Source organism: Garra rufa, chromosome 12 (assembly GCF_049309525.1).
Source record: "Garra rufa chromosome 12, GarRuf1.0, whole genome shotgun sequence".
In the NCBI taxonomy this organism is placed as follows: domain Eukaryota; kingdom Metazoa; phylum Chordata; class Actinopteri; order Cypriniformes; family Cyprinidae; genus Garra; species Garra rufa.
This window is the reverse complement of record NC_133372.1, coordinates 24,875,582-24,894,134: the sequence shown is the minus strand read 5'-3', so window position 1 is coordinate 24,894,134 and position 18,553 is coordinate 24,875,582. Positions and strand designations below refer to the sequence as shown.

Sequence of the window (18,553 nt, the reverse complement as noted above, 5' to 3'; positions counted from 1 at the left end):
AAGAATGACTTTTGGGCATCTGTAGGTATACAAATTCTGTTAATCCCAGTAGAGGGCAGATATAAGGATTGAATTGAAGCTCTTTTGCATGAAACGCAATAAACTTTGAGCAGCATTTGGAGATGCTGGGGATTGAACCCAGGACCTCATACATGCAAAGCATGCGCTCTACCACTGAGCTACATCCCCATTGTGAAAATGACTTTTGGGCATCTGTAGGTATACAAATTCTGTTAATCCCAGTAGAGGGCACATAAAAGGATTGAATTGAAGCTCTTTTGCATGAAACGCAACAAGCATTGAGCAGCATGTGGAGATGCTGGGGATTGAACCCAGGACCTCATACATGCAAAGCATGCGCTCTACCACTGAGCTACATCCCCTTTGCTAAAATGACCTTTGAGCATCTGTAGGTATACAAATGCTGTTAAATCCAGTAGCTGGCAGGTCACAAGACCAAACTGAAAGGCTTTTACTCAAACTTGCTGAAAATGCATTAAAGCTTTAACAGAGCTTGGAGATGCTGGGGATTGAACCCAGGACCTCATACATGCGAAGCATGCGCTCTACCACTGAGCTACATCCCCTGATAAAAGGTGTGCTTTGTTTGTGTGTAGTTACAAGTGCTTTTACTCAAGATAACGTCTGTGTAATAAGTAGTAGATGTTTGCAGACATTGTAATGACTACACAGGTAGGTCAAAAGTCTGATAAATAGGTAGTTAAAGATTGCTTGGAGATACTGGGGATTGAACCCAGGACCTCATACATGCAAAGCATGCGCTCTACCACTGAGCTACATCCCCGTAGAAAAATGACTTTTGGGCATCTGTAGGTATACAAATTCTGTTAATCCCAGTAGAGGGCAGATAAAAGGAATGAATTGAAGCTCTTTTGCATGAAACGCAATAAACGTTGAGTAGCATTTGGAGATGCTGGGGATTGAACCCAGGACCTCATACATGCAAAGCATGCGCTCTACCACTGAGCTACATCCCCGTTGCAAAAATGACTTTTGGGCATCTGTAGGTATACAAATTCTGTTAATCCCAGTAGAGGGCACATATAAGGAATGAATTGAAGCTCTTTTGCATGAAACGCAACAAGCATTGAGCAGCATTTGGAGAAGCTGGGGATTGAACCCAGGACCTCATACATGCAAAGCATGCGCTCTACCACTGAGCTACATCCCCTTTGCTAAAATGACTTTTGAGCATCTGTAGGTATACAAATGCTGTTAAATCCAGTAGCTGGCACATCACAAGACCAAACTGAAAGGCTTTTACTCAAACTTGCTGAAAATGCATTAAAGCTTTAACAGAGCTTGGAGATTGAACCCAGGACCTCATACATGCGAAGCATGCGCTCTACCACTGAGCTACATCCCCTGATAAAAGGTGTGCTTTGTTTGTGTGTAGTTACAAGTGCTTTTACTCAAGATAACGTCTGTGTAATAAGTAGTAGATGTTTGCAGACATTGTAATGACTACACAGGTAGGTCAAAAGTCTGATAAATAGGTAGTTAAAGATTGCTTGGAGATACTGGGGATTGAACCCAGGACCTCATACATGCAAAGCATGCGCACTACCACTGAGCTACATCCCCTTTGCTAAAACGACTTTTGAGCATCTGTAGGTATACAAATGCTGTTAAATCCAGTAGCTGGCACATCACAAGACCAAACTGAAAGGCTTTTACTCAAACTTGCTGAAAATGCATTAAAGCTTTAACAGAGCTTGGAGATGCTGGGGATTGAACCCAGGACCTCATACATGCGAAGCATGCGCTCTACCACTGAGCTACATCCCCTGATAAAAGGTGTGCTTTGTTTGTGTGTAGTTACAAGTGCTTTTACTCAAGATAACGTTTGTGTAATAAGTAGTAGATGTTTGCAGACATTGTAATGACTACACACGTAGGTCAAAAGTCTGATAAATAGGTAGTTAAAGATTGCTTGGAGATTGAACCCAGGACCTCATACATGCAAAGTATGCGCTCTACCACTGAGCTACATCCCCATGGCAGAAATGGTAGAGGACCAAACTGAAAGGCTTTTACTCAAACTTGCTGAAAATGCATTAAAGCTTTAACATAGCTTGGAGATGCTGGGGATTGAACCCAAGGCCTCATACATGCAAAGCATGCGATCTACCACTGAGCTACATCCCCATACAAAAATGACATTTGGGCATCTGTAGGTATACAAATTCTGTTAATCCCAGTAGAGGGCACATAAAAGGAATGAATTGAAGCTCTTTTGCATGAAACGCAACAAGCATTGAGCAGCATTTGGAGAAGCTGGGGATTGAACCCAGGACCTCATACATGCAAAGCATGCGCTCTACCACTGAGCTACATCCCCTTTGCTAAAATGACTTTTGAGCATCTGTAGGTATACAAATGCTGTTAAATCCAGTAGCTGGCACATCACAAGACCAAACTGAAAGGCTTTTACTCAAACTTGCTGAAAATGCATTAAAGCTTTAACAGAGCTTGGAGATGTTGGGGATTGAACCCAGGACCTCATACATGCGAAGCATGCGCTCTACCACTGAGCTACACCCCCTGATAAAAGGTGTGCTTTGTTTGTGTGTAGTTACAAGTGCTTTTACTCAAGATAACGTTTGTGTAATAAGTAGTAGATGTTTGCAGACATTGTAATGACTACACACGTAGGTCAAAAGTCTGATCAATAGGTAGTTAAAGATTGCTTGGAGATACTGGGGATTGAACCCAGGACCTCATACATGCAAAGCATGCGCTCTACCACTGAGCTACATCCCCATGGCAAAAATGGTAGAGGACCAAACTGAAAGGCTTTTACTCAAACTTGCTGAAAATGCATTAAAGCTTTAACATAGCTTGGAGATGCTGGGGTTTGAACCCAGGACCTCATACATGCAAAGCATGCACTCTACCACTGAGCTACATCCCCATACAAAAATGACATTTGGGCATCTGTAGGTATACAAATTCTGTTATTCCCAGTAGAGGGCACATAAAAGGAATGAATTGAAGCTCTTTTGCATGAAACGCAACAAGCACTGAGCAGCATTTGGAGATGCTGGGGATGGAACCCAGGACCTCATACATGCAAAGCATGCGCTCTACCACTGAGCTACATCCCCGTTGTGAAAATGACTTTTGGGCATTTGTAGGTATACAAATTCTGTTAATTTGGAGATGCTGGGGATAGAACCCAGGACCTTTGCTAAAATGACTTTTGAGCATCTGTAGGTATACAAATTCTGTTAATCCCAGTAGAGGGCAGACAAAAGGAATGAATTGAAGCTCTTTTGCATGAAACGCAAAAAACATTGAGCAGCATTTGGAGATGCTGGGGATTGAACCCAGGACCTCATACATGCAAAGCATGCGCTCTACCACTGACCTACATCCCCGTTGCAAATGACATTTGAGCATCTGTAGGTATACAAATGCTGTTAAATCCAGTAGCTGGCACGTCACAGGACCAAACTGAAAGGTTTTTACTCAAACTTGCTGAAAATGCATTAAAGCTTTAACAGAGCTGGGAGATTCTGGGGATTGAACCCAGGACCTCACACATGCGAAGCATGCGCTCTACCACTGAGCTACATCCCCTGATAAAAGGTGTGCTTTGTTTGTGTGTAGTTACAAGTGCTTTTACTCAAGATAACATTTGTGTAATAAGTAGTAGATGTTTGCAGACATTGTAATGACTACACACGTAGGTCAAAAGTCTGATAAATAGGTAGTTAAAGATTGCTTGGAGATACTGGGGATTGAACCCAGGAGCTCATACATGCAAAGCATGCGCTCTACCACTGAGCTACATCCCCATAGAAAAATGACTTTTGGGCATCTGTAGGTATACAAATTCTGTTAATCCCAGTAGAGGGCAGATAAAAAGAATGAATTGAAGCTCTTTTGCATGAAACGCAATAAACATTGAGTAGCATTTGGAGAGGCTGGGGATTGAACCCTGGACCTCATACATGCAAAGCATGCGCTCTACCACTGAGCTACATCCCCGTTGCAAGAATGACTTTTGGGCATCTGTAGGTATACAAATTCTGTTAATCCCAGTAGAGGGCAGATATAAGGATTGAATTGAAGCTCTTTTGCATGAAACGCAATAAACTTTGAGCAGCATTTGGAGATGCTGGGGATTGAACCCAGGACCTCATACATGCAAAGCATGCGCTCTACCACTGAGCTACATCCCCATTGTGAAAATGACTTTTGGGCATCTGTAGGTATACAAATTCTGTTAATCCCAGTAGAGGGCACATAAAAGGATTGAATTGAAGCTCTTTTGCATGAAACGCAACAAGCATTGAGCAGCATGTGGAGATGCTGGGGATTGAACCCAGGACCTCATACATGCAAAGCATGCGCTCTACCACTGAGCTACATCCCCTTTGCTAAAATGACCTTTGAGCATCTGTAGGTATACAAATGCTGTTAAATCCAGTAGCTGGCAGGTCACAAGACCAAACTGAAAGGCTTTTACTCAAACTTGCTGAAAATGCATTAAAGCTTTAACAGAGCTTGGAGATGCTGGGGATTGAACCCAGGACCTCATACATGCGAAGCATGCGCTCTACCACTGAGCTACATCCCCTGATAAAAGGTGTGCTTTGTTTGTGTGTAGTTACAAGTGCTTTTACTCAAGATAACGTCTGTGTAATAAGTAGTAGATGTTTGCAGACATTGTAATGACTACACAGGTAGGTCAAAAGTCTGATAAATAGGTAGTTAAAGATTGCTTGGAGATACTGGGGATTGAACCCAGGACCTCATACATGCAAAGCATGCGCTCTACCACTGAGCTACATCCCCGTAGAAAAATGACTTTTGGGCATCTGTAGGTATACAAATTCTGTTAATCCCAGTAGAGGGCAGATAAAAGGAATGAATTGAAGCTCTTTTGCATGAAACGCAATAAACGTTGAGTAGCATTTGGATATGCTGGGGATTGAACCCAGGACCTCATACATGCAAAGCATGCGCTCTACCACTGAGCTACATCCCCGTTGCAAAAATGACTTTTGGGCATCTGTAGGTATACAAATTCTGTTAATCCCAGTAGAGGGCACATATAAGGAATGAATTGAAGCTCTTTTGCATGAAACGCAACAAGCATTGAGCAGCATTTGGAGAAGCTGGGGATTGAACCCAGGACCTCATACATGCAAAGCATGCGCTCTACCACTGAGCTACATCCCCTTTGCTAAAATGACTTTTGAGCATCTGTAGGTATACAAATGCTGTTAAATCCAGTAGCTGGCACATCACAAGACCAAACTGAAAGGCTTTTACTCAAACTTGCTGAAAATGCATTAAAGCTTTAACAGAGCTTGGAGATTGAACCCAGGACCTCATACATGCGAAGCATGCGCTCTACCACTGAGCTACATCCCCTGATAAAAGGTGTGCTTTGTTTGTGTGTAGTTACAAGTGCTTTTACTCAAGATAACGTCTGTGTAATAAGTAGTAGATGTTTGCAGACATTGTAATGACTACACAGGTAGGTCAAAAGTCTGATAAATAGGTAGTTAAAGATTGCTTGGAGATACTGGGGATTGAACCCAGGACCTCATACATGCAAAGCATGCGCACTACCACTGAGCTACATCCCCTTTGCTAAAACGACTTTTGAGCATCTGTAGGTATACAAATGCTGTTAAATCCAGTAGCTGGCACATCACAAGACCAAACTGAAAGGCTTTTACTCAAACTTGCTGAAAATGCATTAAAGCTTTAACAGAGCTTGGAGATGCTGGGGATTGAACCCAGGACCTCATACATGCGAAGCATGCGCTCTACCACTGAGCTACATCCCCTGATAAAAGGTGTGCTTTGTTTGTGTGTAGTTACAAGTGCTTTTACTCAAGATAACGTTTGTGTAATAAGTAGTAGATGTTTGCAGACATTGTAATGACTACACACGTAGGTCAAAAGTCTGATAAATAGGTAGTTAAAGATTGCTTGGAGATTGAACCCAGGACCTCATACATGCAAAGTATGCGCTCTACCACTGAGCTACATCCCCATGGCAGAAATGGTAGAGGACCAAACTGAAAGGCTTTTACTCAAACTTGCTGAAAATGCATTAAAGCTTTAACATAGCTTGGAGATGCTGGGGATTGAACCCAAGGCCTCATACATGCAAAGCATGCGATCTACCACTGAGCTACATCCCCATACAAAAATGACATTTGGGCATCTGTAGGTATACAAATTCTGTTAATCCCAGTAGAGGGCACATAAAAGGAATGAATTGAAGCTCTTTTGCATGAAACGCAACAAGCATTGAGCAGCATTTGGAGAAGCTGGGGATTGAACCCAGGACCTCATACATGCAAAGCATGCGCTCTACCACTGAGCTACATCCCCTTTGCTAAAATGACTTTTGAGCATCTGTAGGTATACAAATGCTGTTAAATCCAGTAGCTGGCACATCACAGGACCAAACTGAAAGGTTTTTACTCAAACTTGCTGAAAATGCATTAAAGCTTTAACAGAGCTGGGAGATTCTGGGGATTGAACCCAGGACCTCACACATGCGAAGCATGCGCTCTACCACTGAGCTACATCCCCTGATAAAAGGTGTGCTTTGTTTGTGTGTAGTTACAAGTGCTTTTACTCAAGATAACATTTGTGTAATAAGTAGTAGATGTTTGCAGACATTGTAATGACTACACACGTAGGTCAAAAGTCTGATAAATAGGTAGTTAAAGATTGCTTGGAGATACTGGGGATTGAACCCAGGAGCTCATACATGCAAAGCATGCGCTCTACCACTGAGCTACATCCCCATAGAAAAATGACTTTTGGGCATCTGTAGGTATACAAATTCTGTTAATCCCAGTAGAGGGCAGATAAAAAGAATGAATTGAAGCTCTTTTGCATGAAACGCAATAAACATTGAGTAGCATTTGGAGAGGCTGGGGATTGAACCCTGGACCTCATACATGCAAAGCATGCGCTCTACCACTGAGCTACATCCCCGTTGCAAGAATGACTTTTGGGCATCTGTAGGTATACAAATTCTGTTAATCCCAGTAGAGGGCAGATATAAGGATTGAATTGAAGCTCTTTTGCATGAAACGCAATAAACTTTGAGCAGCATTTGGAGATGCTGGGGATTGAACCCAGGACCTCATACATGCAAAGCATGCGCTCTACCACTGAGCTACATCCCCATTGTGAAAATGACTTTTGGGCATCTGTAGGTATACAAATTCTGTTAATCCCAGTAGAGGGCACATAAAAGGATTGAATTGAAGCTCTTTTGCATGAAACGCAACAAGCATTGAGCAGCATGTGGAGATGCTGGGGATTGAACCCAGGACCTCATACATGCAAAGCATGCGCTCTACCACTGAGCTACATCCCCTTTGCTAAAATGACCTTTGAGCATCTGTAGGTATACAAATGCTGTTAAATCCAGTAGCTGGCAGGTCACAAGACCAAACTGAAAGGCTTTTACTCAAACTTGCTGAAAATGCATTAAAGCTTTAACAGAGCTTGGAGATGCTGGGGATTGAACCCAGGACCTCATACATGCGAAGCATGCGCTCTACCACTGAGCTACATCCCCTGATAAAAGGTGTGCTTTGTTTGTGTGTAGTTACAAGTGCTTTTACTCAAGATAACGTCTGTGTAATAAGTAGTAGATGTTTGCAGACATTGTAATGACTACACAGGTAGGTCAAAAGTCTGATAAATAGGTAGTTAAAGATTGCTTGGAGATACTGGGGATTGAACCCAGGACCTCATACATGCAAAGCATGCGCTCTACCACTGAGCTACATCCCCGTAGAAAAATGACTTTTGGGCATCTGTAGGTATACAAATTCTGTTAATCCCAGTAGAGGGCAGATAAAAGGAATGAATTGAAGCTCTTTTGCATGAAACGCAATAAACGTTGAGTAGCATTTGGATATGCTGGGGATTGAACCCAGGACCTCATACATGCAAAGCATGCGCTCTACCACTGAGCTACATCCCCGTTGCAAAAATGACTTTTGGGCATCTGTAGGTATACAAATTCTGTTAATCCCAGTAGAGGGCACATATAAGGAATGAATTGAAGCTCTTTTGCATGAAACGCAACAAGCATTGAGCAGCATTTGGAGAAGCTGGGGATTGAACCCAGGACCTCATACATGCAAAGCATGCGCTCTACCACTGAGCTACATCCCCTTTGCTAAAATGACTTTTGAGCATCTGTAGGTATACAAATGCTGTTAAATCCAGTAGCTGGCACATCACAAGACCAAACTGAAAGGCTTTTACTCAAACTTGCTGAAAATGCATTAAAGCTTTAACAGAGCTTGGAGATTGAACCCAGGACCTCATACATGCGAAGCATGCGCTCTACCACTGAGCTACATCCCCTGATAAAAGGTGTGCTTTGTTTGTGTGTAGTTACAAGTGCTTTTACTCAAGATAACGTCTGTGTAATAAGTAGTAGATGTTTGCAGACATTGTAATGACTACACAGGTAGGTCAAAAGTCTGATAAATAGGTAGTTAAAGATTGCTTGGAGATACTGGGGATTGAACCCAGGACCTCATACATGCAAAGCATGCGCACTACCACTGAGCTACATCCCCTTTGCTAAAACGACTTTTGAGCATCTGTAGGTATACAAATGCTGTTAAATCCAGTAGCTGGCACATCACAAGACCAAACTGAAAGGCTTTTACTCAAACTTGCTGAAAATGCATTAAAGCTTTAACAGAGCTTGGAGATGCTGGGGATTGAACCCAGGACCTCATACATGCGAAGCATGCGCTCTACCACTGAGCTACATCCCCTGATAAAAGGTGTGCTTTGTTTGTGTGTAGTTACAAGTGCTTTTACTCAAGATAACGTTTGTGTAATAAGTAGTAGATGTTTGCAGACATTGTAATGACTACACACGTAGGTCAAAAGTCTGATAAATAGGTAGTTAAAGATTGCTTGGAGATTGAACCCAGGACCTCATACATGCAAAGTATGCGCTCTACCACTGAGCTACATCCCCATGGCAGAAATGGTAGAGGACCAAACTGAAAGGCTTTTACTCAAACTTGCTGAAAATGCATTAAAGCTTTAACATAGCTTGGAGATGCTGGGGATTGAACCCAAGGCCTCATACATGCAAAGCATGCGATCTACCACTGAGCTACATCCCCATACAAAAATGACATTTGGGCATCTGTAGGTATACAAATTCTGTTAATCCCAGTAGAGGGCACATAAAAGGAATGAATTGAAGCTCTTTTGCATGAAACGCAACAAGCATTGAGCAGCATTTGGAGAAGCTGGGGATTGAACCCAGGACCTCATACATGCAAAGCATGCGCTCTACCACTGAGCTACATCCCCTTTGCTAAAATGACTTTTGAGCATCTGTAGGTATACAAATGCTGTTAAATCCAGTAGCTGGCACATCACAAGACCAAACTGAAAGGCTTTTACTCAAACTTGCTGAAAATGCATTAAAGCTTTAACAGAGCTTGGAGATGTTGGGGATTGAACCCAGGACCTCATACATGCGAAGCATGCGCTCTACCACTGAGCTACACCCCCTGATAAAAGGTGTGCTTTGTTTGTGTGTAGTTACAAGTGCTTTTACTCAAGATAACGTTTGTGTAATAAGTAGTAGATGTTTGCAGACATTGTAATGACTACACACGTAGGTCAAAAGTCTGATCAATAGGTAGTTAAAGATTGCTTGGAGATACTGGGGATTGAACCCAGGACCTCATACATGCAAAGCATGCGCTCTACCACTGAGCTACATCCCCATGGCAAAAATGGTAGAGGACCAAACTGAAAGGCTTTTACTCAAACTTGCTGAAAATGCATTAAAGCTTTAACATAGCTTGGAGATGCTGGGGTTTGAACCCAGGACCTCATACATGCAAAGCATGCGCTCTACCACTGAGCTACATCCCCATACAAAAATGACATTTGGGCATCTGTAGGTATACAAATTCTGTTATTCCCAGTAGAGGGCACATAAAAGGAATGAATTGAAGCTCTTTTGCATGAAACGCAACAAGCACTGAGCAGCATTTGGAGATGCTGGGGATGGAACCCAGGACCTCATACATGCAAAGCATGCGCTCTACCACTGAGCTACATCCCCGTTGTGAAAATGACTTTTGGGCATTTGTAGGTATACAAATTCTGTTAATTTGGAGATGCTGGGGATAGAACCCAGGACCTTTGCTAAAATGACTTTTGAGCATCTGTAGGTATACAAATTCTGTTAATCCCAGTAGAGGGCAGACAAAAGGAATGAATTGAAGCTCTTTTGCATGAAACGCAAAAAACATTGAGCAGCATTTGGAGATGCTGGGGATTGAACCCAGGACCTCATACATGCAAAGCATGCGCTCTACCACTGACCTACATCCCCGTTGCAAATGACATTTGAGCATCTGTAGGTATACAAATGCTGTTAAATCCAGTAGCTGGCACGTCACAGGACCAAACTGAAAGGTTTTTACTCAAACTTGCTGAAAATGCATTAAAGCTTTAACAGAGCTGGGAGATTCTGGGGATTGAACCCAGGACCTCACACATGCGAAGCATGCGCTCTACCACTGAGCTACATCCCCTGATAAAAGGTGTGCTTTGTTTGTGTGTAGTTACAAGTGCTTTTACTCAAGATAACATTTGTGTAATAAGTAGTAGATGTTTGCAGACATTGTAATGACTACACACGTAGGTCAAAAGTCTGATAAATAGGTAGTTAAAGATTGCTTGGAGATACTGGGGATTGAACCCAGGAGCTCATACATGCAAAGCATGCGCTCTACCACTGAGCTACATCCCCATAGAAAAATGACTTTTGGGCATCTGTAGGTATACAAATTCTGTTAATCCCAGTAGAGGGCAGATAAAAAGAATGAATTGAAGCTCTTTTGCATGAAACGCAATAAACATTGAGTAGCATTTGGAGAGGCTGGGGATTGAACCCTGGACCTCATACATGCAAAGCATGCGCTCTACCACTGAGCTACATCCCCGTTGCAAGAATGACTTTTGGGCATCTGTAGGTATACAAATTCTGTTAATCCCAGTAGAGGGCAGATATAAGGATTGAATTGAAGCTCTTTTGCATGAAACGCAATAAACTTTGAGCAGCATTTGGAGATGCTGGGGATTGAACCCAGGACCTCATACATGCAAAGCATGCGCTCTACCACTGAGCTACATCCCCATTGTGAAAATGACTTTTGGGCATCTGTAGGTATACAAATTCTGTTAATCCCAGTAGAGGGCACATAAAAGGATTGAATTGAAGCTCTTTTGCATGAAACGCAACAAGCATTGAGCAGCATGTGGAGATGCTGGGGATTGAACCCAGGACCTCATACATGCAAAGCATGCGCTCTACCACTGAGCTACATCCCCTTTGCTAAAATGACCTTTGAGCATCTGTAGGTATACAAATGCTGTTAAATCCAGTAGCTGGCAGGTCACAAGACCAAACTGAAAGGCTTTTACTCAAACTTGCTGAAAATGCATTAAAGCTTTAACAGAGCTTGGAGATGCTGGGGATTGAACCCAGGACCTCATACATGCGAAGCATGCGCTCTACCACTGAGCTACATCCCCTGATAAAAGGTGTGCTTTGTTTGTGTGTAGTTACAAGTGCTTTTACTCAAGATAACGTCTGTGTAATAAGTAGTAGATGTTTGCAGACATTGTAATGACTACACAGGTAGGTCAAAAGTCTGATAAATAGGTAGTTAAAGATTGCTTGGAGATACTGGGGATTGAACCCAGGACCTCATACATGCAAAGCATGCGCTCTACCACTGAGCTACATCCCCGTAGAAAAATGACTTTTGGGCATCTGTAGGTATACAAATTCTGTTAATCCCAGTAGAGGGCAGATAAAAGGAATGAATTGAAGCTCTTTTGCATGAAACGCAATAAACGTTGAGTAGCATTTGGAGATGCTGGGGATTGAACCCAGGACCTCATACATGCAAAGCATGCGCTCTACCACTGAGCTACATCCCCGTTGCAAAAATGACTTTTGGGCATCTGTAGGTATACAAATTCTGTTAATCCCAGTAGAGGGCACATATAAGGAATGAATTGAAGCTCTTTTGCATGAAACGCAACAAGCATTGAGCAGCATTTGGAGAAGCTGGGGATTGAACCCAGGACCTCATACATGCAAAGCATGCGCTCTACCACTGAGCTACATCCCCTTTGCTAAAATGACTTTTGAGCATCTGTAGGTATACAAATGCTGTTAAATCCAGTAGCTGGCACATCACAAGACCAAACTGAAAGGCTTTTACTCAAACTTGCTGAAAATGCATTAAAGCTTTAACAGAGCTTGGAGATTGAACCCAGGACCTCATACATGCGAAGCATGCGCTCTACCACTGAGCTACATCCCCTGATAAAAGGTGTGCTTTGTTTGTGTGTAGTTACAAGTGCTTTTACTCAAGATAACGTCTGTGTAATAAGTAGTAGATGTTTGCAGACATTGTAATGACTACACAGGTAGGTCAAAAGTCTGATAAATAGGTAGTTAAAGATTGCTTGGAGATACTGGGGATTGAACCCAGGACCTCATACATGCAAAGCATGCGCACTACCACTGAGCTACATCCCCTTTGCTAAAACGACTTTTGAGCATCTGTAGGTATACAAATGCTGTTAAATCCAGTAGCTGGCACATCACAAGACCAAACTGAAAGGCTTTTACTCAAACTTGCTGAAAATGCATTAAAGCTTTAACAGAGCTTGGAGATGCTGGGGATTGAACCCAGGACCTCATACATGCGAAGCATGCGCTCTACCACTGAGCTACATCCCCTGATAAAAGGTGTGCTTTGTTTGTGTGTAGTTACAAGTGCTTTTACTCAAGATAACGTTTGTGTAATAAGTAGTAGATGTTTGCAGACATTGTAATGACTACACACGTAGGTCAAAAGTCTGATAAATAGGTAGTTAAAGATTGCTTGGAGATTGAACCCAGGACCTCATACATGCAAAGTATGCGCTCTACCACTGAGCTACATCCCCATGGCAGAAATGGTAGAGGACCAAACTGAAAGGCTTTTACTCAAACTTGCTGAAAATGCATTAAAGCTTTAACATAGCTTGGAGATGCTGGGGATTGAACCCAAGGCCTCATACATGCAAAGCATGCGATCTACCACTGAGCTACATCCCCATACAAAAATGACATTTGGGCATCTGTAGGTATACAAATTCTGTTAATCCCAGTAGAGGGCACATAAAAGGAATGAATTGAAGCTCTTTTGCATGAAACGCAACAAGCATTGAGCAGCATTTGGAGAAGCTGGGGATTGAACCCAGGACCTCATACATGCAAAGCATGCGCTCTACCACTGAGCTACATCCCCTTTGCTAAAATGACTTTTGAGCATCTGTAGGTATACAAATGCTGTTAAATCCAGTAGCTGGCACATCACAAGACCAAACTGAAAGGCTTTTACTCAAACTTGCTGAAAATGCATTAAAGCTTTAACAGAGCTTGGAGATGTTGGGGATTGAACCCAGGACCTCATACATGCGAAGCATGCGCTCTACCACTGAGCTACACCCCCTGATAAAAGGTGTGCTTTGTTTGTGTGTAGTTACAAGTGCTTTTACTCAAGATAACGTTTGTGTAATAAGTAGTAGATGTTTGCAGACATTGTAATGACTACACACGTAGGTCAAAAGTCTGATCAATAGGTAGTTAAAGATTGCTTGGAGATACTGGGGATTGAACCCAGGACCTCATACATGCAAAGCATGCGCTCTACCACTGAGCTACATCCCCATGGCAAAAATGGTAGAGGACCAAACTGAAAGGCTTTTACTCAAACTTGCTGAAAATGCATTAAAGCTTTAACATAGCTTGGAGATGCTGGGGTTTGAACCCAGGACCTCATACATGCAAAGCATGCGCTCTACCACTGAGCTACATCCCCATACAAAAATGACATTTGGGCATCTGTAGGTATACAAATTCTGTTATTCCCAGTAGAGGGCACATAAAAGGAATGAATTGAAGCTCTTTTGCATGAAACGCAACAAGCACTGAGCAGCATTTGGAGATGCTGGGGATGGAACCCAGGACCTCATACATGCAAAGCATGCGCTCTACCACTGAGCTACATCCCCGTTGTGAAAATGACTTTTGGGCATTTGTAGGTATACAAATTCTGTTAATTTGGAGATGCTGGGGATAGAACCCAGGACCTTTGCTAAAATGACTTTTGAGCATCTGTAGGTATACAAATTCTGTTAATCCCAGTAGAGGGCAGACAAAAGGAATGAATTGAAGCTCTTTTGCATGAAACGCAAAAAACATTGAGCAGCATTTGGAGATGCTGGGGATTGAACCCAGGACCTCATACATGCAAAGCATGCGCTCTACCACTGACCTACATCCCCGTTGCAAATGACATTTGAGCATCTGTAGGTATACAAATGCTGTTAAATCCAGTAGCTGGCACGTCACAGGACCAAACTGAAAGGTTTTTACTCAAACTTGCTGAAAATGCATTAAAGCTTTAACAGAGCTGGGAGATTCTGGGGATTGAACCCAGGACCTCACACATGCGAAGCATGCGCTCTACCACTGAGCTACATCCCCTGATAAAAGGTGTGCTTTGTTTGTGTGTAGTTACAAGTGCTTTTACTCAAGATAACATTTGTGTAATAAGTAGTAGATGTTTGCAGACATTGTAATGACTACACACGTAGGTCAAAAGTCTGATAAATAGGTAGTTAAAGATTGCTTGGAGATACTGGGGATTGAACCCAGGAGCTCATACATGCAAAGCATGCGCTCTACCACTGAGCTACATCCCCATAGAAAAATGACTTTTGGGCATCTGTAGGTATACAAATTCTGTTAATCCCAGTAGAGGGCAGATAAAAAGAATGAATTGAAGCTCTTTTGCATGAAACGCAATAAACATTGAGTAGCATTTGGAGAGGCTGGGGATTGAACCCTGGACCTCATACATGCAAAGCATGCGCTCTACCACTGAGCTACATCCCCGTTGCAAGAATGACTTTTGGGCATCTGTAGGTATACAAATTCTGTTAATCCCAGTAGAGGGCAGATATAAGGATTGAATTGAAGCTCTTTTGCATGAAACGCAATAAACTTTGAGCAGCATTTGGAGATGCTGGGGATTGAACCCAGGACCTCATACATGCAAAGCATGCGCTCTACCACTGAGCTACATCCCCATTGTGAAAATGACTTTTGGGCATCTGTAGGTATACAAATTCTGTTAATCCCAGTAGAGGGCACATAAAAGGATTGAATTGAAGCTCTTTTGCATGAAACGCAACAAGCATTGAGCAGCATGTGGAGATGCTGGGGATTGAACCCAGGACCTCATACATGCAAAGCATGCGCTCTACCACTGAGCTACATCCCCTTTGCTAAAATGACCTTTGAGCATCTGTAGGTATACAAATGCTGTTAAATCCAGTAGCTGGCAGGTCACAAGACCAAACTGAAAGGCTTTTACTCAAACTTGCTGAAAATGCATTAAAGCTTTAACAGAGCTTGGAGATGCTGGGGATTGAACCCAGGACCTCATACATGCGAAGCATGCGCTCTACCACTGAGCTACATCCCCTGATAAAAGGTGTGCTTTGTTTGTGTGTAGTTACAAGTGCTTTTACTCAAGATAACGTCTGTGTAATAAGTAGTAGATGTTTGCAGACATTGTAATGACTACACAGGTAGGTCAAAAGTCTGATAAATAGGTAGTTAAAGATTGCTTGGAGATACTGGGGATTGAACCCAGGACCTCATACATGCAAAGCATGCGCTCTACCACTGAGCTACATCCCCGTAGAAAAATGACTTTTGGGCATCTGTAGGTATACAAATTCTGTTAATCCCAGTAGAGGGCAGATAAAAGGAATGAATTGAAGCTCTTTTGCATGAAACGCAATAAACGTTGAGTAGCATTTGGAGATGCTGGGGATTGAACCCAGGACCTCATACATGCAAAGCATGCGCTCTACCACTGAGCTACATCCCCGTTGCAAAAATGACTTTTGGGCATCTGTAGGTATACAAATTCTGTTAATCCCAGTAGAGGGCACATATAAGGAATGAATTGAAGCTCTTTTGCATGAAACGCAACAAGCATTGAGCAGCATTTGGAGAAGCTGGGGATTGAACCCAGGACCTCATACATGCAAAGCATGCGCTCTACCACTGAGCTACATCCCCTTTGCTAAAATGACTTTTGAGCATCTGTAGGTATACAAATGCTGTTAAATCCAGTAGCTGGCACATCACAAGACCAAACTGAAAGGCTTTTACTCAAACTTGCTGAAAATGCATTAAAGCTTTAACAGAGCTTGGAGATTGAACCCAGGACCTCATACATGCGAAGCATGCGCTCTACCACTGAGCTACATCCCCTGATAAAAGGTGTGCTTTGTTTGTGTGTAGTTACAAGTGCTTTTACTCAAGATAACGTCTGTGTAATAAGTAGTAGATGTTTGCAGACATTGTAATGACTACACAGGTAGGTCAAAAGTCTGATAAATAGGTAGTTAAAGATTGCTTGGAGATACTGGGGATTGAACCCAGGACCTCATACATGCAAAGCATGCGCACTACCACTGAGCTACATCCCCTTTGCTAAAACGACTTTTGAGCATCTGTAGGTATACAAATGCTGTTAAATCCAGTAGCTGGCACATCACAAGACCAAACTGAAAGGCTTTTACTCAAACTTGCTGAAAATGCATTAAAGCTTTAACAGAGCTTGGAGATGCTGGGGATTGAACCCAGGACCTCATACATGCGAAGCATGCGCTCTACCACTGAGCTACATCCCCTGATAAAAGGTGTGCTTTGTTTGTGTGTAGTTACAAGTGCTTTTACTCAAGATAACGTTTGTGTAATAAGTAGTAGATGTTTGCAGACATTGTAATGACTACACACGTAGGTCAAAAGTCTGATAAATAGGTAGTTAAAGATTGCTTGGAGATTGAACCCAGGACCTCATACATGCAAAGTATGCGCTCTACCACTGAGCTACATCCCCATGGCAGAAATGGTAGAGGACCAAACTGAAAGGCTTTTACTCAAACTTGCTGAAAATGCATTAAAGCTTTAACATAGCTTGGAGATGCTGGGGATTGAACCCAAGGCCTCATACATGCAAAGCATGCGATCTACCACTGAGCTACATCCCCATACAAAAATGACATTTGGGCATCTGTAGGTATACAAATTCTGTTAATCCCAGTAGAGGGCACATAAAAGGAATGAATTGAAGCTCTTTTGCATGAAACGCAACAAGCATTGAGCAGCATTTGGAGAAGCTGGGGATTGAACCCAGGACCTCATACATGCAAAGCATGCGCTCTACCACTGAGCTACATCCCCTTTGCTAAAATGACTTTTGAGCATCTGTAGGTATACAAATGCTGTTAAATCCAGTAGCTGGCACATCACAAGACCAAACTGAAAGGCTTTTACTCAAACTTGCTGAAAATGCATTAAAGCTTTAACAGAGCTTGGAGATGTTGGGGATTGAACCCAGGACCTCATACATGCGAAGCATGCGCTCTACCACTGAGCTACACCCCCTGATAAAAGGTGTGCTTTGTTTGTGTGTAGTTACAAGTGCTTTTACTCAAGATAACGTTTGTGTAATAAGTAGTAGATGTTTGCAGACATTGTAATGACTACACACGTAGGTCAAAAGTCTGATCAATAGGTAGTTAAAGATTGCTTGGAGATACTGGGGATTGAACCCAGGACCTCATACATGCAAAGCATGCGCTCTACCACTGAGCTACATCCCCATGGCAAAAATGGTAGAGGACCAAACTGAAAGGCTTTTACTCAAACTTGCTGAAAATGCATTAAAGCTTTAACATAGCTTGGAGATGCTGGGGTTTGAACCCAGGACCTCATACATGCAAAGCATGCGCTCTACCACTGAGCTACATCCCCATACAAAAATGACATTTGGGCATCTGTAGGTATACAAATTCTGTTATTCCCAGTAGAGGGCACATAAAAGGAATGAATTGAAGCTCTTTTGCATGAAACGCAACAAGCACTGAGCAGCATTTGGAGATGCTGGGGATGGAACCCAGGACCTCATACATGCAAAGCATGCGCTCTACCACTGAGCTACATCCCCGTTGTGAAAATGACTTTTGGGCATTTGTAGGTATACAAATTCTGTTAATTTGGAGATGCTGGGGATAGAACCCAGGACCTTTGCTAAAATGACTTTTGAGCATCTGTAGGTATACAAATTCTGTTAATCCCAGTAGAGGGCAGACAAAAGGAATGAATTGAAGCTCTTTTGCATGAAACGCAAAAAACATTGAGCAGCATTTGGAGATGCTGGGGATTGAACCCAGGACCTCATACATGCAAAGCATGCGCTCTACCACTGACCTACATCCCCGTTGCAAATGACATTTGAGCATCTGTAGGTATACAAATGCTGTTAAATCCAGTAGCTGGCACGTCACAGGACCAAACTGAAAGGTTTTTACTCAAACTTGCTGAAAATGCATT

The 18,553-nt window shown here is 42.5% G+C and overlaps 82 non-coding genes across 82 annotated transcripts; all 82 read right to left on the bottom strand.

The window, feature by feature from the left end:
* Positions 1 to 117: 117 nt before the first annotated feature.
* On the bottom strand, positions 118 to 189 carry trnaa-ugc (transfer RNA alanine (anticodon UGC)). Its single transcript has one exon. It is a non-coding gene; the product is annotated as a tRNA-Ala (tRNA).
* A 122-nt stretch (positions 190 to 311) lies between these two features.
* On the bottom strand, positions 312 to 383 carry trnaa-ugc (transfer RNA alanine (anticodon UGC)). The gene has a single exon. It is a non-coding gene; the product is annotated as a tRNA-Ala (tRNA).
* Positions 384 to 515: 132 nt separating this feature from the next.
* trnaa-cgc (transfer RNA alanine (anticodon CGC)) lies at positions 516 to 587 on the bottom strand. The gene has a single exon. It is a non-coding gene; the product is annotated as a tRNA-Ala (tRNA).
* A 146-nt stretch (positions 588 to 733) lies between these two features.
* trnaa-ugc (transfer RNA alanine (anticodon UGC)) lies at positions 734 to 805 on the bottom strand. Its single transcript has one exon. It is a non-coding gene; the product is annotated as a tRNA-Ala (tRNA).
* A 121-nt stretch (positions 806 to 926) lies between these two features.
* On the bottom strand, positions 927 to 998 carry trnaa-ugc (transfer RNA alanine (anticodon UGC)). The gene has a single exon. It is a non-coding gene; the product is annotated as a tRNA-Ala (tRNA).
* A 122-nt stretch (positions 999 to 1,120) lies between these two features.
* On the bottom strand, positions 1,121 to 1,192 carry trnaa-ugc (transfer RNA alanine (anticodon UGC)). Its single transcript has one exon. It is a non-coding gene; the product is annotated as a tRNA-Ala (tRNA).
* Positions 1,193 to 1,533: 341 nt separating this feature from the next.
* Positions 1,534 to 1,605, bottom strand: trnaa-ugc (transfer RNA alanine (anticodon UGC)). Its single transcript has one exon. It is a non-coding gene; the product is annotated as a tRNA-Ala (tRNA).
* A 132-nt stretch (positions 1,606 to 1,737) lies between these two features.
* On the bottom strand, positions 1,738 to 1,809 carry trnaa-cgc (transfer RNA alanine (anticodon CGC)). Its single transcript has one exon. It is a non-coding gene; the product is annotated as a tRNA-Ala (tRNA).
* A 288-nt stretch (positions 1,810 to 2,097) lies between these two features.
* Positions 2,098 to 2,169, bottom strand: trnaa-ugc (transfer RNA alanine (anticodon UGC)). Its single transcript has one exon. It is a non-coding gene; the product is annotated as a tRNA-Ala (tRNA).
* Positions 2,170 to 2,290: 121 nt separating this feature from the next.
* Positions 2,291 to 2,362, bottom strand: trnaa-ugc (transfer RNA alanine (anticodon UGC)). The gene has a single exon. It is a non-coding gene; the product is annotated as a tRNA-Ala (tRNA).
* Positions 2,363 to 2,494: 132 nt separating this feature from the next.
* On the bottom strand, positions 2,495 to 2,566 carry trnaa-cgc (transfer RNA alanine (anticodon CGC)). Its single transcript has one exon. It is a non-coding gene; the product is annotated as a tRNA-Ala (tRNA).
* A 146-nt stretch (positions 2,567 to 2,712) lies between these two features.
* Positions 2,713 to 2,784, bottom strand: trnaa-ugc (transfer RNA alanine (anticodon UGC)). The gene has a single exon. It is a non-coding gene; the product is annotated as a tRNA-Ala (tRNA).
* A 79-nt stretch (positions 2,785 to 2,863) lies between these two features.
* Positions 2,864 to 2,935, bottom strand: trnaa-ugc (transfer RNA alanine (anticodon UGC)). Its single transcript has one exon. It is a non-coding gene; the product is annotated as a tRNA-Ala (tRNA).
* Positions 2,936 to 3,056: 121 nt separating this feature from the next.
* Positions 3,057 to 3,128, bottom strand: trnaa-ugc (transfer RNA alanine (anticodon UGC)). The gene has a single exon. It is a non-coding gene; the product is annotated as a tRNA-Ala (tRNA).
* Positions 3,129 to 3,329: 201 nt separating this feature from the next.
* Positions 3,330 to 3,401, bottom strand: trnaa-ugc (transfer RNA alanine (anticodon UGC)). The gene has a single exon. It is a non-coding gene; the product is annotated as a tRNA-Ala (tRNA).
* A 130-nt stretch (positions 3,402 to 3,531) lies between these two features.
* On the bottom strand, positions 3,532 to 3,603 carry trnaa-cgc (transfer RNA alanine (anticodon CGC)). Its single transcript has one exon. It is a non-coding gene; the product is annotated as a tRNA-Ala (tRNA).
* Positions 3,604 to 3,749: 146 nt separating this feature from the next.
* Positions 3,750 to 3,821, bottom strand: trnaa-ugc (transfer RNA alanine (anticodon UGC)). The gene has a single exon. It is a non-coding gene; the product is annotated as a tRNA-Ala (tRNA).
* A 121-nt stretch (positions 3,822 to 3,942) lies between these two features.
* Positions 3,943 to 4,014, bottom strand: trnaa-ugc (transfer RNA alanine (anticodon UGC)). Its single transcript has one exon. It is a non-coding gene; the product is annotated as a tRNA-Ala (tRNA).
* Positions 4,015 to 4,136: 122 nt separating this feature from the next.
* On the bottom strand, positions 4,137 to 4,208 carry trnaa-ugc (transfer RNA alanine (anticodon UGC)). Its single transcript has one exon. It is a non-coding gene; the product is annotated as a tRNA-Ala (tRNA).
* Positions 4,209 to 4,330: 122 nt separating this feature from the next.
* Positions 4,331 to 4,402, bottom strand: trnaa-ugc (transfer RNA alanine (anticodon UGC)). The gene has a single exon. It is a non-coding gene; the product is annotated as a tRNA-Ala (tRNA).
* A 132-nt stretch (positions 4,403 to 4,534) lies between these two features.
* trnaa-cgc (transfer RNA alanine (anticodon CGC)) lies at positions 4,535 to 4,606 on the bottom strand. The gene has a single exon. It is a non-coding gene; the product is annotated as a tRNA-Ala (tRNA).
* A 146-nt stretch (positions 4,607 to 4,752) lies between these two features.
* Positions 4,753 to 4,824, bottom strand: trnaa-ugc (transfer RNA alanine (anticodon UGC)). The gene has a single exon. It is a non-coding gene; the product is annotated as a tRNA-Ala (tRNA).
* Positions 4,825 to 4,945: 121 nt separating this feature from the next.
* On the bottom strand, positions 4,946 to 5,017 carry trnaa-ugc (transfer RNA alanine (anticodon UGC)). The gene has a single exon. It is a non-coding gene; the product is annotated as a tRNA-Ala (tRNA).
* Positions 5,018 to 5,139: 122 nt separating this feature from the next.
* trnaa-ugc (transfer RNA alanine (anticodon UGC)) lies at positions 5,140 to 5,211 on the bottom strand. The gene has a single exon. It is a non-coding gene; the product is annotated as a tRNA-Ala (tRNA).
* Positions 5,212 to 5,552: 341 nt separating this feature from the next.
* Positions 5,553 to 5,624, bottom strand: trnaa-ugc (transfer RNA alanine (anticodon UGC)). Its single transcript has one exon. It is a non-coding gene; the product is annotated as a tRNA-Ala (tRNA).
* A 132-nt stretch (positions 5,625 to 5,756) lies between these two features.
* trnaa-cgc (transfer RNA alanine (anticodon CGC)) lies at positions 5,757 to 5,828 on the bottom strand. The gene has a single exon. It is a non-coding gene; the product is annotated as a tRNA-Ala (tRNA).
* Positions 5,829 to 6,116: 288 nt separating this feature from the next.
* trnaa-ugc (transfer RNA alanine (anticodon UGC)) lies at positions 6,117 to 6,188 on the bottom strand. Its single transcript has one exon. It is a non-coding gene; the product is annotated as a tRNA-Ala (tRNA).
* A 121-nt stretch (positions 6,189 to 6,309) lies between these two features.
* On the bottom strand, positions 6,310 to 6,381 carry trnaa-ugc (transfer RNA alanine (anticodon UGC)). Its single transcript has one exon. It is a non-coding gene; the product is annotated as a tRNA-Ala (tRNA).
* Positions 6,382 to 6,513: 132 nt separating this feature from the next.
* trnaa-cgc (transfer RNA alanine (anticodon CGC)) lies at positions 6,514 to 6,585 on the bottom strand. The gene has a single exon. It is a non-coding gene; the product is annotated as a tRNA-Ala (tRNA).
* A 146-nt stretch (positions 6,586 to 6,731) lies between these two features.
* On the bottom strand, positions 6,732 to 6,803 carry trnaa-ugc (transfer RNA alanine (anticodon UGC)). The gene has a single exon. It is a non-coding gene; the product is annotated as a tRNA-Ala (tRNA).
* Positions 6,804 to 6,924: 121 nt separating this feature from the next.
* On the bottom strand, positions 6,925 to 6,996 carry trnaa-ugc (transfer RNA alanine (anticodon UGC)). Its single transcript has one exon. It is a non-coding gene; the product is annotated as a tRNA-Ala (tRNA).
* Positions 6,997 to 7,118: 122 nt separating this feature from the next.
* Positions 7,119 to 7,190, bottom strand: trnaa-ugc (transfer RNA alanine (anticodon UGC)). The gene has a single exon. It is a non-coding gene; the product is annotated as a tRNA-Ala (tRNA).
* A 122-nt stretch (positions 7,191 to 7,312) lies between these two features.
* On the bottom strand, positions 7,313 to 7,384 carry trnaa-ugc (transfer RNA alanine (anticodon UGC)). Its single transcript has one exon. It is a non-coding gene; the product is annotated as a tRNA-Ala (tRNA).
* A 132-nt stretch (positions 7,385 to 7,516) lies between these two features.
* Positions 7,517 to 7,588, bottom strand: trnaa-cgc (transfer RNA alanine (anticodon CGC)). The gene has a single exon. It is a non-coding gene; the product is annotated as a tRNA-Ala (tRNA).
* Positions 7,589 to 7,734: 146 nt separating this feature from the next.
* trnaa-ugc (transfer RNA alanine (anticodon UGC)) lies at positions 7,735 to 7,806 on the bottom strand. The gene has a single exon. It is a non-coding gene; the product is annotated as a tRNA-Ala (tRNA).
* A 121-nt stretch (positions 7,807 to 7,927) lies between these two features.
* Positions 7,928 to 7,999, bottom strand: trnaa-ugc (transfer RNA alanine (anticodon UGC)). Its single transcript has one exon. It is a non-coding gene; the product is annotated as a tRNA-Ala (tRNA).
* A 122-nt stretch (positions 8,000 to 8,121) lies between these two features.
* trnaa-ugc (transfer RNA alanine (anticodon UGC)) lies at positions 8,122 to 8,193 on the bottom strand. The gene has a single exon. It is a non-coding gene; the product is annotated as a tRNA-Ala (tRNA).
* A 341-nt stretch (positions 8,194 to 8,534) lies between these two features.
* trnaa-ugc (transfer RNA alanine (anticodon UGC)) lies at positions 8,535 to 8,606 on the bottom strand. Its single transcript has one exon. It is a non-coding gene; the product is annotated as a tRNA-Ala (tRNA).
* A 132-nt stretch (positions 8,607 to 8,738) lies between these two features.
* On the bottom strand, positions 8,739 to 8,810 carry trnaa-cgc (transfer RNA alanine (anticodon CGC)). Its single transcript has one exon. It is a non-coding gene; the product is annotated as a tRNA-Ala (tRNA).
* A 288-nt stretch (positions 8,811 to 9,098) lies between these two features.
* Positions 9,099 to 9,170, bottom strand: trnaa-ugc (transfer RNA alanine (anticodon UGC)). Its single transcript has one exon. It is a non-coding gene; the product is annotated as a tRNA-Ala (tRNA).
* A 121-nt stretch (positions 9,171 to 9,291) lies between these two features.
* On the bottom strand, positions 9,292 to 9,363 carry trnaa-ugc (transfer RNA alanine (anticodon UGC)). Its single transcript has one exon. It is a non-coding gene; the product is annotated as a tRNA-Ala (tRNA).
* A 132-nt stretch (positions 9,364 to 9,495) lies between these two features.
* trnaa-cgc (transfer RNA alanine (anticodon CGC)) lies at positions 9,496 to 9,567 on the bottom strand. Its single transcript has one exon. It is a non-coding gene; the product is annotated as a tRNA-Ala (tRNA).
* A 146-nt stretch (positions 9,568 to 9,713) lies between these two features.
* trnaa-ugc (transfer RNA alanine (anticodon UGC)) lies at positions 9,714 to 9,785 on the bottom strand. The gene has a single exon. It is a non-coding gene; the product is annotated as a tRNA-Ala (tRNA).
* A 79-nt stretch (positions 9,786 to 9,864) lies between these two features.
* On the bottom strand, positions 9,865 to 9,936 carry trnaa-ugc (transfer RNA alanine (anticodon UGC)). Its single transcript has one exon. It is a non-coding gene; the product is annotated as a tRNA-Ala (tRNA).
* A 121-nt stretch (positions 9,937 to 10,057) lies between these two features.
* Positions 10,058 to 10,129, bottom strand: trnaa-ugc (transfer RNA alanine (anticodon UGC)). Its single transcript has one exon. It is a non-coding gene; the product is annotated as a tRNA-Ala (tRNA).
* A 201-nt stretch (positions 10,130 to 10,330) lies between these two features.
* On the bottom strand, positions 10,331 to 10,402 carry trnaa-ugc (transfer RNA alanine (anticodon UGC)). The gene has a single exon. It is a non-coding gene; the product is annotated as a tRNA-Ala (tRNA).
* A 130-nt stretch (positions 10,403 to 10,532) lies between these two features.
* Positions 10,533 to 10,604, bottom strand: trnaa-cgc (transfer RNA alanine (anticodon CGC)). The gene has a single exon. It is a non-coding gene; the product is annotated as a tRNA-Ala (tRNA).
* Positions 10,605 to 10,750: 146 nt separating this feature from the next.
* On the bottom strand, positions 10,751 to 10,822 carry trnaa-ugc (transfer RNA alanine (anticodon UGC)). Its single transcript has one exon. It is a non-coding gene; the product is annotated as a tRNA-Ala (tRNA).
* A 121-nt stretch (positions 10,823 to 10,943) lies between these two features.
* trnaa-ugc (transfer RNA alanine (anticodon UGC)) lies at positions 10,944 to 11,015 on the bottom strand. The gene has a single exon. It is a non-coding gene; the product is annotated as a tRNA-Ala (tRNA).
* Positions 11,016 to 11,137: 122 nt separating this feature from the next.
* On the bottom strand, positions 11,138 to 11,209 carry trnaa-ugc (transfer RNA alanine (anticodon UGC)). Its single transcript has one exon. It is a non-coding gene; the product is annotated as a tRNA-Ala (tRNA).
* A 122-nt stretch (positions 11,210 to 11,331) lies between these two features.
* trnaa-ugc (transfer RNA alanine (anticodon UGC)) lies at positions 11,332 to 11,403 on the bottom strand. Its single transcript has one exon. It is a non-coding gene; the product is annotated as a tRNA-Ala (tRNA).
* Positions 11,404 to 11,535: 132 nt separating this feature from the next.
* On the bottom strand, positions 11,536 to 11,607 carry trnaa-cgc (transfer RNA alanine (anticodon CGC)). Its single transcript has one exon. It is a non-coding gene; the product is annotated as a tRNA-Ala (tRNA).
* Positions 11,608 to 11,753: 146 nt separating this feature from the next.
* trnaa-ugc (transfer RNA alanine (anticodon UGC)) lies at positions 11,754 to 11,825 on the bottom strand. The gene has a single exon. It is a non-coding gene; the product is annotated as a tRNA-Ala (tRNA).
* A 121-nt stretch (positions 11,826 to 11,946) lies between these two features.
* Positions 11,947 to 12,018, bottom strand: trnaa-ugc (transfer RNA alanine (anticodon UGC)). Its single transcript has one exon. It is a non-coding gene; the product is annotated as a tRNA-Ala (tRNA).
* A 122-nt stretch (positions 12,019 to 12,140) lies between these two features.
* Positions 12,141 to 12,212, bottom strand: trnaa-ugc (transfer RNA alanine (anticodon UGC)). Its single transcript has one exon. It is a non-coding gene; the product is annotated as a tRNA-Ala (tRNA).
* Positions 12,213 to 12,553: 341 nt separating this feature from the next.
* trnaa-ugc (transfer RNA alanine (anticodon UGC)) lies at positions 12,554 to 12,625 on the bottom strand. The gene has a single exon. It is a non-coding gene; the product is annotated as a tRNA-Ala (tRNA).
* A 132-nt stretch (positions 12,626 to 12,757) lies between these two features.
* Positions 12,758 to 12,829, bottom strand: trnaa-cgc (transfer RNA alanine (anticodon CGC)). Its single transcript has one exon. It is a non-coding gene; the product is annotated as a tRNA-Ala (tRNA).
* Positions 12,830 to 13,117: 288 nt separating this feature from the next.
* trnaa-ugc (transfer RNA alanine (anticodon UGC)) lies at positions 13,118 to 13,189 on the bottom strand. The gene has a single exon. It is a non-coding gene; the product is annotated as a tRNA-Ala (tRNA).
* A 121-nt stretch (positions 13,190 to 13,310) lies between these two features.
* trnaa-ugc (transfer RNA alanine (anticodon UGC)) lies at positions 13,311 to 13,382 on the bottom strand. Its single transcript has one exon. It is a non-coding gene; the product is annotated as a tRNA-Ala (tRNA).
* A 132-nt stretch (positions 13,383 to 13,514) lies between these two features.
* On the bottom strand, positions 13,515 to 13,586 carry trnaa-cgc (transfer RNA alanine (anticodon CGC)). Its single transcript has one exon. It is a non-coding gene; the product is annotated as a tRNA-Ala (tRNA).
* Positions 13,587 to 13,732: 146 nt separating this feature from the next.
* trnaa-ugc (transfer RNA alanine (anticodon UGC)) lies at positions 13,733 to 13,804 on the bottom strand. The gene has a single exon. It is a non-coding gene; the product is annotated as a tRNA-Ala (tRNA).
* A 79-nt stretch (positions 13,805 to 13,883) lies between these two features.
* Positions 13,884 to 13,955, bottom strand: trnaa-ugc (transfer RNA alanine (anticodon UGC)). Its single transcript has one exon. It is a non-coding gene; the product is annotated as a tRNA-Ala (tRNA).
* Positions 13,956 to 14,076: 121 nt separating this feature from the next.
* On the bottom strand, positions 14,077 to 14,148 carry trnaa-ugc (transfer RNA alanine (anticodon UGC)). Its single transcript has one exon. It is a non-coding gene; the product is annotated as a tRNA-Ala (tRNA).
* Positions 14,149 to 14,349: 201 nt separating this feature from the next.
* On the bottom strand, positions 14,350 to 14,421 carry trnaa-ugc (transfer RNA alanine (anticodon UGC)). The gene has a single exon. It is a non-coding gene; the product is annotated as a tRNA-Ala (tRNA).
* Positions 14,422 to 14,551: 130 nt separating this feature from the next.
* trnaa-cgc (transfer RNA alanine (anticodon CGC)) lies at positions 14,552 to 14,623 on the bottom strand. Its single transcript has one exon. It is a non-coding gene; the product is annotated as a tRNA-Ala (tRNA).
* A 146-nt stretch (positions 14,624 to 14,769) lies between these two features.
* trnaa-ugc (transfer RNA alanine (anticodon UGC)) lies at positions 14,770 to 14,841 on the bottom strand. Its single transcript has one exon. It is a non-coding gene; the product is annotated as a tRNA-Ala (tRNA).
* Positions 14,842 to 14,962: 121 nt separating this feature from the next.
* On the bottom strand, positions 14,963 to 15,034 carry trnaa-ugc (transfer RNA alanine (anticodon UGC)). Its single transcript has one exon. It is a non-coding gene; the product is annotated as a tRNA-Ala (tRNA).
* Positions 15,035 to 15,156: 122 nt separating this feature from the next.
* Positions 15,157 to 15,228, bottom strand: trnaa-ugc (transfer RNA alanine (anticodon UGC)). The gene has a single exon. It is a non-coding gene; the product is annotated as a tRNA-Ala (tRNA).
* A 122-nt stretch (positions 15,229 to 15,350) lies between these two features.
* trnaa-ugc (transfer RNA alanine (anticodon UGC)) lies at positions 15,351 to 15,422 on the bottom strand. Its single transcript has one exon. It is a non-coding gene; the product is annotated as a tRNA-Ala (tRNA).
* Positions 15,423 to 15,554: 132 nt separating this feature from the next.
* Positions 15,555 to 15,626, bottom strand: trnaa-cgc (transfer RNA alanine (anticodon CGC)). Its single transcript has one exon. It is a non-coding gene; the product is annotated as a tRNA-Ala (tRNA).
* Positions 15,627 to 15,772: 146 nt separating this feature from the next.
* trnaa-ugc (transfer RNA alanine (anticodon UGC)) lies at positions 15,773 to 15,844 on the bottom strand. Its single transcript has one exon. It is a non-coding gene; the product is annotated as a tRNA-Ala (tRNA).
* Positions 15,845 to 15,965: 121 nt separating this feature from the next.
* Positions 15,966 to 16,037, bottom strand: trnaa-ugc (transfer RNA alanine (anticodon UGC)). The gene has a single exon. It is a non-coding gene; the product is annotated as a tRNA-Ala (tRNA).
* A 122-nt stretch (positions 16,038 to 16,159) lies between these two features.
* Positions 16,160 to 16,231, bottom strand: trnaa-ugc (transfer RNA alanine (anticodon UGC)). The gene has a single exon. It is a non-coding gene; the product is annotated as a tRNA-Ala (tRNA).
* Positions 16,232 to 16,572: 341 nt separating this feature from the next.
* On the bottom strand, positions 16,573 to 16,644 carry trnaa-ugc (transfer RNA alanine (anticodon UGC)). The gene has a single exon. It is a non-coding gene; the product is annotated as a tRNA-Ala (tRNA).
* Positions 16,645 to 16,776: 132 nt separating this feature from the next.
* On the bottom strand, positions 16,777 to 16,848 carry trnaa-cgc (transfer RNA alanine (anticodon CGC)). The gene has a single exon. It is a non-coding gene; the product is annotated as a tRNA-Ala (tRNA).
* A 288-nt stretch (positions 16,849 to 17,136) lies between these two features.
* Positions 17,137 to 17,208, bottom strand: trnaa-ugc (transfer RNA alanine (anticodon UGC)). Its single transcript has one exon. It is a non-coding gene; the product is annotated as a tRNA-Ala (tRNA).
* A 121-nt stretch (positions 17,209 to 17,329) lies between these two features.
* Positions 17,330 to 17,401, bottom strand: trnaa-ugc (transfer RNA alanine (anticodon UGC)). Its single transcript has one exon. It is a non-coding gene; the product is annotated as a tRNA-Ala (tRNA).
* Positions 17,402 to 17,533: 132 nt separating this feature from the next.
* trnaa-cgc (transfer RNA alanine (anticodon CGC)) lies at positions 17,534 to 17,605 on the bottom strand. The gene has a single exon. It is a non-coding gene; the product is annotated as a tRNA-Ala (tRNA).
* A 146-nt stretch (positions 17,606 to 17,751) lies between these two features.
* On the bottom strand, positions 17,752 to 17,823 carry trnaa-ugc (transfer RNA alanine (anticodon UGC)). The gene has a single exon. It is a non-coding gene; the product is annotated as a tRNA-Ala (tRNA).
* A 79-nt stretch (positions 17,824 to 17,902) lies between these two features.
* Positions 17,903 to 17,974, bottom strand: trnaa-ugc (transfer RNA alanine (anticodon UGC)). The gene has a single exon. It is a non-coding gene; the product is annotated as a tRNA-Ala (tRNA).
* Positions 17,975 to 18,095: 121 nt separating this feature from the next.
* Positions 18,096 to 18,167, bottom strand: trnaa-ugc (transfer RNA alanine (anticodon UGC)). The gene has a single exon. It is a non-coding gene; the product is annotated as a tRNA-Ala (tRNA).
* Positions 18,168 to 18,368: 201 nt separating this feature from the next.
* trnaa-ugc (transfer RNA alanine (anticodon UGC)) lies at positions 18,369 to 18,440 on the bottom strand. The gene has a single exon. It is a non-coding gene; the product is annotated as a tRNA-Ala (tRNA).
* Between the last annotated feature and the right edge of the window lie 113 nt (positions 18,441 to 18,553).